This window comes from Oncorhynchus nerka, linkage group LG18 (assembly GCF_034236695.1).
Source record: "Oncorhynchus nerka isolate Pitt River linkage group LG18, Oner_Uvic_2.0, whole genome shotgun sequence".
Taxonomy (NCBI): Eukaryota; Metazoa; Chordata; class Actinopteri; order Salmoniformes; family Salmonidae; genus Oncorhynchus; species Oncorhynchus nerka.
In genome coordinates, this window is record NC_088413.1 from 30066168 (window position 1) to 30078376 (window position 12209).

Here is a 12209-nt window from a genome sequence, read left to right on the forward strand (position 1 = left end):
ATTTATTTCACCTTTATTTAACCAGGTAGGCAAGTTGAGAACAAGTTCTCATTTACAATTGCGACCTGGCCAAGATAAAGCAAAGCAGTTTGACACGTACAACAACACAGAGCTACACATGGAGTAAAACAAACATACAGTCAATAATACAATAGAAAAATAAGTCTATATACGATGTGAGCAAATGAGGTGAGATAAGGGAGGTAAAGGCAACAAAAAAAGGCCATGGTGGAGAAGTAAATACAATATAACAAGTAAAACACTGGAATGGTAGATTTGCAGTGGAAGAATGTGCAAGGTGGAGATAGAAATAATGGGGTGCAAAGGAGCAAAATGAATAAATAAATACAGTAGGGGGAGAGGTAGTTGTTTGGGCTAAATTATAGATGGGCTATGTACAGGTGCAGTAATCTGTGAGCTGCTCTGACAGCTGGTGCTTAAAGCTAGTGAGGGAGATAAGTGTTTCCAGTTTCAGAGGTTTTTGTAGTTCGTTCCAGTCATTGGCAGCAGAGAACTGGAAGGAGAGGTGGCCAAAGGAAGAATTGGTTTTGGGGGTGACAAGTGAGATATACCTGCTGGAATGCGTGACCAGCGAGCTGAGATAAGGGGGACTTTACCTAGTAGGGTCTTGTAGATGACCTGGAGCCAGTGGGTTTGGTGACGAGTATGAAGCGAGGGCCAGCCAACGAGAGCGTACAGGTCGCAGTGGTGGGTAGTATATGGGGCTTTGGTGACAAAACGGATGGCACTGGGATAGACTGCATCCAATTTATTGAGTAGGATATTGGAGGCTATTTTGTAAATGACATCGCCGAAGTTGAGGTTCGGTAGGATGGTCAGTTTTACAAGGGTATGTTTGGCAGCATGAGTGTAGGATGCTTTTTTGCGAAATAGGTAGCCAATTCTAGATGTAACTTTGGATTGTTTGATGTGAGTCTGGAAGGAGAGTTTACAGTCTAACCAGACACCTAGGTATTTGTAGTTGTCCACATATTCTAAGTCAGAACCGTCCAGAGTAGTGATGTTGGACGGGCGGGCAGGTGCAGGCAGCGAACGGTTAAAGAGCATGCATTTAGTTTTACTTGTATTTAAGAGCAATTGTAGGCCACAGAAGGAGAGTTGTATGGCATTGAAGCTCAACTGGAGGTTAGTTAACACCGTGTCCAAAGAAGGGCCAGAGGTACAGAATGGTGTTGTCTGCGTAGAGGTGGATCAAAGATTCACCAGCAGTAAGATCGACATCATTGATGTATTCTGAGAAGAGAGTCGGTCCAAGAATTGAGCCCTGTGGCACCCCCATAAAGACTGCCAATATGCTCTATGACGGTGGGATTTGATAAATGTTCCCCTTGCACAAACTGAATCACAAATCAAGCCCATAATTTCTAAACCAGGCATTATTTTTGACATGCCGACGAGGAGTATTTTACTACACATCATCTCATCTTACAACATCTTGATCATGTTGGCTCCTTCTGTGAAGTCTTCTTTAAATCTTCTCAACTATGGTGGTCGGCCTGGCAACAAAGTAAAGATCCTATATATAAAAACATAAATATTTTTTGTTATTGACAGCATGAGGTGTACTATTTATTTTTATAAAAACAGTTGACAGATCACATAAAAAAACAGCTGCATCTTTAAGGGAAATAATGACACGGTGTTGTCTTAGAAATGTACAAGAGAAGGCCATTTTCTTTAGGCTTCAGATGCTGTCTCGGGTCTTTAGTCAACTTTCTGCACGACAATATTGCTACATTTTTGTTTGTTTTTTTGACTTCCCTTCCCTCCATCTCAGTTCTTATGTTCTTTTTTGTTGCATCAATGAAGCAATAGTAAAATAATATAGCCAGATATACTTATAAAAGTAAATATAGGGTACATTAAAATGATGACAATTACTGACACACTCATGATGCACACACCCTCTCACCACCACCCTCTTAGAGAACGGTCTCCATCATAACCTTTTAACTCAATAAGCCCACTTTAACCACCCTCCTCTTCTGTCACCATTACTCCTCTGATTACACCATTACTCCTCTGATTACACCATTACTCATCTGATTACACCATTACTCCTCTGATTACACCATTACTCCTCTGATTACACCATTACTCCTCTGATTACAATATTGTCACATATTCATTTAATACTGAGGACATAAAGAGAAAATCCCCTGGAGACGAACACTAACGTTAGCTAGCTCTTTTCACCATGACAATAACATTGAAAAGCCCTGTTGAGGAGACACTATAGCTAACGTTAGCTAACTCCTTTTACTACGACAATTGCATCTAAAGCCCTGTTGAGGAGACACTATAGCTAACATTAGCTAACTCCTTTTACTAGGACAATTACTTCTAAAGCCCTGTTGAGGAGAGACTATAGCTAACGTTAGCTAACTCCTTTTACTACGACAATTACTTCTAAAGCCCTATTGAGGAGACACTATAGCTAACGTTAGCTAGCGCCTTTCACCAATTACATCTAAAGTCGTGTTGTGTGTTCTAGTGTTCCATCACCTTTGCTACTTCATCTATTGTCTCCTCCTATTGAGATATTGTATAGAGTCTGGTTCCACTCAGTGACGGAGAGCTTCAGTTCTCTCTGAGAGGTTCTAAAAGTCTGTCTTAGAACCTGTGTACGTCACAAACCACTTAACATGGTGGTGCTTGATGCATTCAAAGACCTCTCTCTCTCTCACGTCTGCAGATGAATAACTCTATACATAAATAGGGTCCTCTCAGCATGGTCAGTGAATAATAACAAAAGCATTGCTTCTTATATACCCCGACACACACACACACACACACACACACACACACACACACATTTCCACATCTGTGAATCCCAACCACACAACTTCAACTTCTCTAAACATAGCTTCTGAGAGCAAGGAGATGATTCCAAGCAGGGTGTGAACGACAACCCTGATTTAGGAAACACATTTGTGTGTGTGTGTGTCTGTCTGTCTGTGTCTGTGTCTGTGTGTGTCTGTCACCTAAATGTGTCCTTGTTATCCGCCTACCAGAATAGACTGTAATTAAAGCCTTTGCCATAAACCTAATGCTTTTATAAACTTCCCCTGCAGAAAGACAATAAACTCCAACAGTGATTAACTGCTCTTTTTGATGACAATATACTGTATTTTACTACACCTTTCATTATGACAGTATATCAACAACAGGTTTTTAACTCAGCAATATCAACCATGTGAATATTTGCTATTTGAAATACAAAACAACGTTAATAATGATAATACTGTGATAAAAGTCTCTGTAAATGATTTGTACCGTGTTACAGACGCGCATACAAATCAGAATTGTGACCCATAACTTAACGCCGATAACGCTATATCTCGGCTTCACTGGCTGGAATTCAGTCCGAGTGGCAAGTCTGTACAGCCCAGGGGTTATTTCCTTTAAACACTCAGTGAATATCAGAGAGACAAGCTTTTCATCAAAGACACATTATTCCACCATCATGTAGAGAAAATGAGAAGGTTAGATCAACACCATTGTAATGGCTTGATCAACTGCTTCTTAAAGTCTCTCATTTTATTGAAAGTATCTCTTACTTGAAATCTTCGCACCATATTCCTCCTTAGCTCATAACGCGAGAGAGACGTGCACACACACAGGCACAATCATACGCACACACGCGCACACACGCGCACACACACGCACACACGCACTCATAGCTCCTCGAGAGAAGAGACAGACAGCCGGCCTATCATATGTACACCGAGGTTAATCTCTTCAGACTAAACACACACCAACTGTGGTATGCCTTTAGCTAACCCACACACACAGCCCCCGACCTCACCAGCCCCAGACTATCTATAGAAACACAAGGAAGGCTATGTTCTCCAGTCCTGTTCGTGAGCCGACTAGCTAATAAAGTTTGTACAAATATTTACAGCCTGGGGGATTAAATCAATGTTGCCCCCGGTAACATTGTGAGCGATAAGCTATAGCATCACCATCCCATGAATGCCAATTATGGACATTGGCATATATCCATACACCTATAGGAAGGAGCTGATGATATGGGCTAGGTTCTTCACTTTTCCTTTCTTTCATCTGTCACTGGTACTTTTTCAAAGTCAAGCTAGGGTATCAGACTTCAATGTCTGTGCTCTCCTGCAGCTTTGTGGCTGTCGTCATCGAGATAATACCTTTTGGCTTTCATTTTATTTTCTGTGTTTCTTTGTGGATCACATAGTACTTTTTTTGTGGATTGATAGAACTTATGTCAGGATAATGAAAATGTGAAGTGACGATTTTGGAGAGGGACATAATGAGAGTGGAGAGATTTTGAGTTTTAAATGAGTTAAAAAGTGGATGGATGGAGGGGGAGGCCCAGGTGTTTGAGAGCTGTTTTGTGAATGAGAGAGGGATGGGTATAGCATGTCAGAGGTCTGAGTGGAGGACAAGGAGGGGTGGAGAGGAAGATGAAGGATAAGTAGATAACATGAGAGAGAGAGAGACAGAGAGACAGAGAGAGCAGTCGGGATAGAAAAGGGGTGTGTGGGTACTCAAGGGGATTAGGTTAGAGATGGGAGGAGTGTGAAAGGTCTCATTCCGAGGTGATAATCCCTCATCACCCAATCCGTGACTCATTGTCATTCTCACCTGTTGTGTCAGAGGACTGCCTCCCACGCCTGTCTCACACACACACACATCAGAGACACACAGAGACACATGCATACACACACATCTCATAGACAAACACACACACTCCTTTGCCGCGCCATCCCTCCTCTCTACCTCTGGATCAGCTTTCATTAGCCCGGCCTGCAACTCAACACCTAGATTTCACGACAAATATGATTCCCCCGCCCCTTTATTTATTTTAAGTAGCTCAGCCTCTTGTCTTCTCTCTGAGCCTGCCATGTTGCATTAACTTCCCTTCAATGTAATGGCTATGCTCTGGGGAAAAAAACAATAGAATGTGTTGACATAGCTAACCTGCTAGTTCTAGCTATTGTACAGTATGGCCGCATGCTAGTGCTAACATGTCTTCTCTATAGCCTCACGCTAATGCTAATATTGCTTTTCTATCCTCCTGCTAATGTTCACATAGCATCCATATGTCCCAATGCTAACACTAACATTAGCGTGTTTAAGACCTCAATGCTAACATAGCTTATTTATGGCCTCATGCTAATGCTAACAAACTGTTTATTCTCTATGGCCTTGTGCTAATGCTTATATATGTCAACATGCTAACGCTAAGATTATTGTCTCTATGGCCACATGCTAATGTTAGCGTCTCTCTCCTCAGCCCATTGTTGGAGAGCTCTGGAGATGTGGAAGGAGATATGGGGGGGATTAGCATAGTAATGCTGCTCAGCGTCAGGCCACCTCCAGTCAATTAACAATGATGGCCCCTGCCACATGCGTGCCTTTGCTCTTGCAGTCCCTCTACAAATCCCTTATGCCAAAGGAAACTGGTTGCGGCTGGCCCACTATCAAAGCACTGAGAAACCCTTTTGGCCCCGTAGTGTAGGTATCGGGCATAGAGATGCTATCTAAAGGATAGAGCAATTATATCTATCCTCTGTTGCCGTTTGATTTCAATACTCATGGAAGAAGTCATTGAACTTTGTCTAGATTTTATTATCATTGTCAGGTTTTTTTAATCCAAATATTTAATTATAGTTTCAAAACGTTTTTAAATCCAGCCACGTTTCCATGTAGACTTCGTCTCTATCTTTTCACTGATACGAGCGAACAAAGATAATGTTTTGGTTGAAAGGAGCCTTTTGAACTGGATAAGGTAGCTAAATTCAATTAAAAAGTATCACCATTTCTTCCCATAAACGCAGAATCCGTTTTCATTCGAATTAATTGTCTTTTTAATTAGGAGATTGATAAGAACGCTTACATTGTTTTTTAAACAAACATATTCGATTTCCCATTTGAGGTATGACTTTTTCTCTAAATACCTCTCTCTCACTTTTCCACAAAATAAAATATGAAAGACATCATTGGAATGTGTTGCACATAAGCCATACAATCCAGACACCTGGCAATTTGATAAGGTCATAAATAATACTGAAGTGCCTATCGCATATCCAATGTAGTGTATGTATGGGTAATATAAAGTCTAAGAAGACAAATGGGTAGTAAACACACACACACACACACACACACACACACACACACACACAGAGTCAAACACCCTGGGGAGCTAAATGCTTTACAGTACGCTAAAACAATGTGTGAACGCTATAAGAATGTAAAATACTAGGGTGAGGAAAACCAACAGCCAAACAAACGAGCTTCACTGACTATACCGTTTTAGACGAACATTTTATATCTGTAGGACACCGTACTTTAGTGTTACACCAATCTGGAAATAGCAAACTAAATAAAACTTGATTTAAAGTGCATTTAAATCTATACAAGGAAACAATACAAGGAAATGCAGTATCTGAGCAAGCGCTTACACACTCTTTTCAACACACACTCCCTCGGGGGTGTGGCGTGACGTTGGAGTGGTGCGTCGCGGTGAGATGGGAGTGGAGAGAGCAGTTCTATCTCCATTTGGCCAGGTCAGTAGGGTCAGTCTGGGCTGGAGGGCTACGTTGCCATGACGCACAGGTCACTAAGGTCAGGGTATGTGTGGTCAAGACTTTTAACTGGGCAATTCATCAGAGAGAGAGAGAGAGGGTGAAAGAGTTAAGTTCACATGCATAAGTACAGTGAACTGCTTAACTTGCAAGCCCTACCCAACAGTGCAGTGATCTGTATCAAATGGGATAACTAATACAAAATATTTAAACATGTAACTAGAGAAATAGGGAGACTTATTATCCCTCTAATAACATATAAAATACTATTGTTCTGGTTTGGCTCCAATATCTTTTATTGTCTGTTCTCACCACTAGTACAGAGAAAGAGAGAGAGAGAGGCGAGGGGTATGTAAGAGCCTATAGCAGGGTTATATAACAGGGTTATCCACAACTCAATTGAACACATTGACTCTGCCAGCGTGGCCTTAAACAGCCTGCTTTATGGAGGGAATAAAAGACTCTCCTCCATCTCTGATCGCACCGCCAGTATCTCTTTTCATCATCACACATTTATCTATCCCCCTCTCCTCTCCTCCACTGTCTCTTTTCATCTATCCCCCTCTTCTCTCCTCCACTGTCTCTTTTCATCTATCCCCCTCTCCTCTCCTCTCCTCCACTGTCTCTTTTCATCTATCCCCCTCTTCTCTCCTCCACTGTCTCTTTTCATCTATCCCCCTCTCCTCTCCTCCACTGTCTCTTTTCATCTATCCCCCTCTCCTCTCCTCCACTGTCTCTTTTCATCTATCCCCCTCTTCTCTCCTCCACTGTCTCTTTTCATCTATCCCCCTCTCCTCTCCTCCACTGTCTCTTTTCATCTATCCCCCTCTCCTCCACTCTCTTTTCATCTATCCCCTCTCCTCTCCTCCACTGTCTCTTTTCATCATCACACATGTATCTATCCCCCTCTCCTCTCCTCCACTGTCTCTTTTCATCTATGCCCCTCTCCTCTCCTCCACTGTCTCTTTTCATCTATCCCCCTCTCCTCTCCTCCACTGTCTCTTTTCATCTATCCCCCTCTCCTCTCCTCCACTGTCTCTTTTCATCTATCCCCCTCTCCTCTCCTCCACTGTCTCTTTTCATCTATCCCCCTCTCCTCTCCTCAACTGTCTCTTTTCATCTATCCCCTCTCCTCTCCTCCACTGTCTCTTTTCATCTATCCCCCTCTCCTCTCCTCCACTGTCTCTTTTCATCTATCCCCCTCTTCTCTCCTTTCCTCCACTGTCTCTTTTCATATATCCCCCTCTCCTCTCCTCCACTGTCTCTTTTCATCTATCCCCCTCTTCTCTCCTCTCCTCCACTGTCTCTTTTCATCTATCCCCCTCTCCTCTCCTCCACTCTCTTTTCATCTATCCTCCTCTCCTCCACTGTCTCTTTTCATCTATCCCCCTCTCCTCTCCTCCACTGTCTCTTTTCATCTATCCCCCTCTCCTCTCCTCCACTCTCTTTTCATCTATCCCCCTCTCCTCTCCTCCACTGTCTCTTTTCATCATCACACATTTATCTATCCCCCTCTCCTCTCCTCCACTGTCTCTTTTCATCTATCCCCCTCTCCTCTCCTCTCCTCCACTGTCTCTTTTCATCTATCCCCCTCTCCTCTCCTCCACTGTCTCTTTTCATCTATCCCCCTCTCCTCTCCTCCACTGTCTCTTTTCATCTATCCCCCTCTCCTCTCCTCCACTGTCTCTTTTCATCTATCCCCCTCTCCTCTCCTCAACTGTCTCTTTTCATCTATCCCCCTCTCCTCTCCTCCACTGTCTCTTTTCATCTATCCCCCTCTCCTCTCCTCCACTGTCTCTTTTCATCTATCCCCCTCTTCTCTCCTCTCCTCCACTGTCTCTTTTCATCTATCCCCCTCTCCTCTCCTCCACTGTCTCTTTTCATCTATCCCCCTCTCCTCTCCTCCACTCTCTTTTCATCTATCCTCCTCTCCTCCACTGTCTCTTTTCATCTATCCCCCTCTCCTCTCCTCCACTCTCTTTTCATCTATCCCCCTCTCCTCTCCTCCACTGTCTCTTTTCATCTATCCCCCTCTCCTCTCCTCCACTCTCTTTTCATCTATCCCCCTCTCCTCTCCTCCACTGTCTCTTTTCATCTATCCCCCTCTCCTCTCCTCCACTGTCTCTTTTCATCTATCCCCCTCTCCTCTCCTCCACTGTCTCTTTTCATCTATCCCCCTCTCCTCTCCTCAACTGTCTCTTTTCATCTATCCCCCTCTCCTCTCCTCCACTGTCTCTTTTCATCTATCCCCCTCTCCTCTCCTCCACTGTCTCTTTTCATCTATCCCCCTCTTCTCTCCTCTCCTCCACTGTCTCTTTTCATCTATCCCCCTCTCCTCTCCTCCACTGTCTCTTTTCATCTATCCCCCTCTCCTCTCCTCCACTCTCTTTTCATCTATCCTCCTCTCCTCCACTGTCTCTTTTCATCTATCCCCCTCTCCTCTCCTCCACTCTCTTTTCATCTATCCCCCTCTCCTCTCCTCCACTGTCTCTTTTCATCTATCCCCCTCTCCTCTCCTCCACTCTCTTTTCATCTATCCCCCTCTCCTCTCCTCCACTGTCTCTTTTCATCTATCCCCCTCTCCTCTCCTCCACTGTCTCTTTTCATCTATCCCCCTCTCCTCTCCTCCACTGTCTCTTTTCATCTACCCCCCTTCTCTCCTCTCCTCCACTGTCTCTTCATCTATCCCCCTCTCCTCTCCTCCACTGTCTCTTTTCATCTATCCCCCTCTCCTCTCCTCCACTGTCTCTTTTCATCTATCCCCCTCTCCTCTCCTCCACTCTCTTTTCATCTATCCCCCTCTCCTCTCCTCCACTGTCTCTTTTCATCTATCCCCCTCTCCTCTCCTCCACTGTCTCTTTTCATCTATCCCCCTCTCTCCTCTCCTCCACTCTCTTTTCATCTATCCCCCTCTCCTCTCCTCCACTGTCTCTTTTCATCTATCCCCCTCTCCTCTCCTCCACTGTCTCTTTTCATCTATCCCCCTCTCCTCTCCTCCACTGTCTCTTTTCATCTATCCCCCTCTCCTCTCCTCCACTGTCTCTTTTCATCTATCCCCCTCTCCTCTCCTCAACTGTCTCTTTTCATCTATCCCCCTCTCCTCTCCTCCACTGTCTCTTTTCATCTATCCCCTCTCCTCTCCTCCACTGTCTCTTTTCATCTATCCCCCTCTTCTCTCTTTCCTCCACTGTCTCTTTTCATATATCCCCCTCTCCTCTCCTCCACTGTCTCTTTTCATCTATCCCCCTCTCCTCTCCTCCACTGTCTCTTTTCATCTATCCCCCTCTCCTCTCCTCCACTGTCTCTTTTCATCTATCCCCCTCTCCTCTCCTCCACTCTCTTTTCATCTATCCCCCTCTCCTCTCCTCCACTGTCTCTTTTCATCATCACACATTTATCTATCCCCCTCTCCTCTCCTCCACTGTCTCTTTTCATCTATCCCCCTCCTCTCCTCTCCTCCACTGTCTCTTTTCATCTATCCCCCTCTCTCCTCCACTGTCTCTTTTCATCTATCCCCCTCTCCTCTCCTCCACTGTCTCTTTTCATCTATCCCCCTCTCCTCTCCTCTCCTCCACTGTCTCTTTTCATCTATCCCCCTCTCCTCTCCTCTCCTCCACTGTCTCTTTTCATCTATCCCCCTCTCCTCTCCTCCACTGTCTCTTTTCATCTATCCCCCTCTCCTCTCCTCCACTGTCTCTTTTCATCTATCCCCCTCTTCTCTCCTCTCCTCCACTGTCTCTTTTAATCTATCCCCCTCTTCTCTCCTCTCCTCCACTGTCTCTTTTCATCTATCCCCCTCTTCTCTCCTCTCCTCCACTGTCTCTTTTCATCTATCCCCCTCTTCTCTCCTCTCCTCCACTGTCTCTTTTCATCTATCCCCCTCTCCTCTCCTCCACTGTCTCTTTTCATCATCACATTTATCTATCCCCCTCTCCTCTCCTCCACTGTCTCTTTTCATCTATCCCCCTCTCCTCTCCTCTCCTCCACTGTCTCTTTTCATCTATCCCCCTCTCCTCTCCTCCACTGTCTCTTTTCATCTATCCCCCTCTCCTCTCCTCCACTGTCTCTTTTCATCTATCCCCCTCTCCTCTCCTCCACTGTCTCTTTTCATCTATCCCCCTCTCCTCTCCTCAACTGTCTCTTTTCATCTATCCCCCTCTCCTCTCCTCCACTGTCTCTTTTCATCTATCCCCCTCTCCTCTCCTCCACTGTCTCTTTTCATCTATCCCCCTCTTCTCTCTCTCCTCCACTGTCTCTTTTCATCTATCCCCCTCTCCTCTCCTCCACTGTCTCTTTTCATCTATCCCCCTCTCCTCTCCTCCACTCTCTTTTCATCTATCCTCCTCTCCTCCACTGTCTCTTTTCATCTATCCCCCTCTCCTCTCCTCCACTCTCTTTTCATCTATCCCCCTCTCCTCTCCTCCACTGTCTCTTTTCATCTATCCCCCTCTCCTCTCCTCCACTCTCTTTTCATCTATCCCCCTCTCCTCTCCTCCACTGTCTCTTTTCATCTATCCCCCTCTCCTCTCCTCCACTGTCTCTTTTCATCTATCCCCCTCTCCTCTCCTCCACTGTCTCTTTTCATCTACCCCCTCTTCTCTCCTCTCCTCCACTGTCTCTTTTCATCTATCCCCCTCCTCTCCTCCACTGTCTCTTTTCATCTATCCCCCTCTCCTCTCCTCCACTGTCTCTTTTCATCTATCCCCCTCTCCTCTCCTCCACTGTCTCTTTTCATCTATCCCCCTCTCCTCTCCTCCACTGTCTCTTTTCATCTATCCCCCTCTCCTCTCCTCCACTGTCTCTTTTCATCTATCCCCCTCTCCTCTCCTCCACTCTCTTTTCATCTATCCCCCTCTCCTCTCCTCCACTGTCTCTTTTCATCTATCCCCTCTCCTCTCCTCCACTGTCTCTTTTCATCTATCCCCCTCTCCTCTCCTCCACTGTCTCTTTTCATCTATCCCCCTCTCCTCTCCTCCACTGTCTCTTTTCATCTATCCCCCTCTCCTCTCCTCTCTCCACTGTCTCTTTTCATCTATCCCCCTCTCCTCTCCTCTCCTCCACTGTCTCTTTTCATCTATCCCCCTCCTCTCTCTCCTCCACTGTCTCTTTTCATCCTTCCCCCTCTCCTCTTCTCCACTGTCTCTTTTCATCTATCCCCCTCTCCTCTCCTCCACTGTCTCTTCATCTATCCCCCTCTCCTCTCCTCCACTGTCTCTTTTCATCCTTCCCCCTCTCCTCTTCTCCACTGTCTCTTTTCATCCATCCCCCTCTCCTCTCCTCCACTGCCACTATGGAAATGGAGGGAGGAGGTGGAAGAGAAGTGAAGATGAAAAATACACAAAGAGATAGAAATGAAATTCGAAAGTGTCACTTCTCTGGATCGAGTGCTTCGGCTTGTATATTGAATGTGTTTGTGTGTGTGTGTGTGTGTGTGTGTGTGTGTGTGTGTGTGTGTGTGTGTGTGTGTGTAGGTAGGTGTGCCTGTGTGCATGCTCAGGTGGCTGAGTGTGTGCTTTTGGGACCTAATTAGAGTGTGTGTCTTTACGCAACTGCGTGTGCCCGTGCGTGCGTGCGTGCGCGCGTGTGTGTGTTCTTCCAACCCTGCATGCTGTGTGTGTCTGTGTGACA

The 12209-nt window shown here is 45.3% G+C and overlaps 1 protein-coding gene across 2 annotated transcripts in view; it reads left to right on the plus strand.

Moving 5' to 3' along the window:
• The window catches only part of LOC115146713 (teneurin-3), a 339724-nt gene that overhangs the window by 180964 nt on the left and 146551 nt on the right, over positions 1 to 12209 (plus strand). The window lies entirely within an intron of this gene.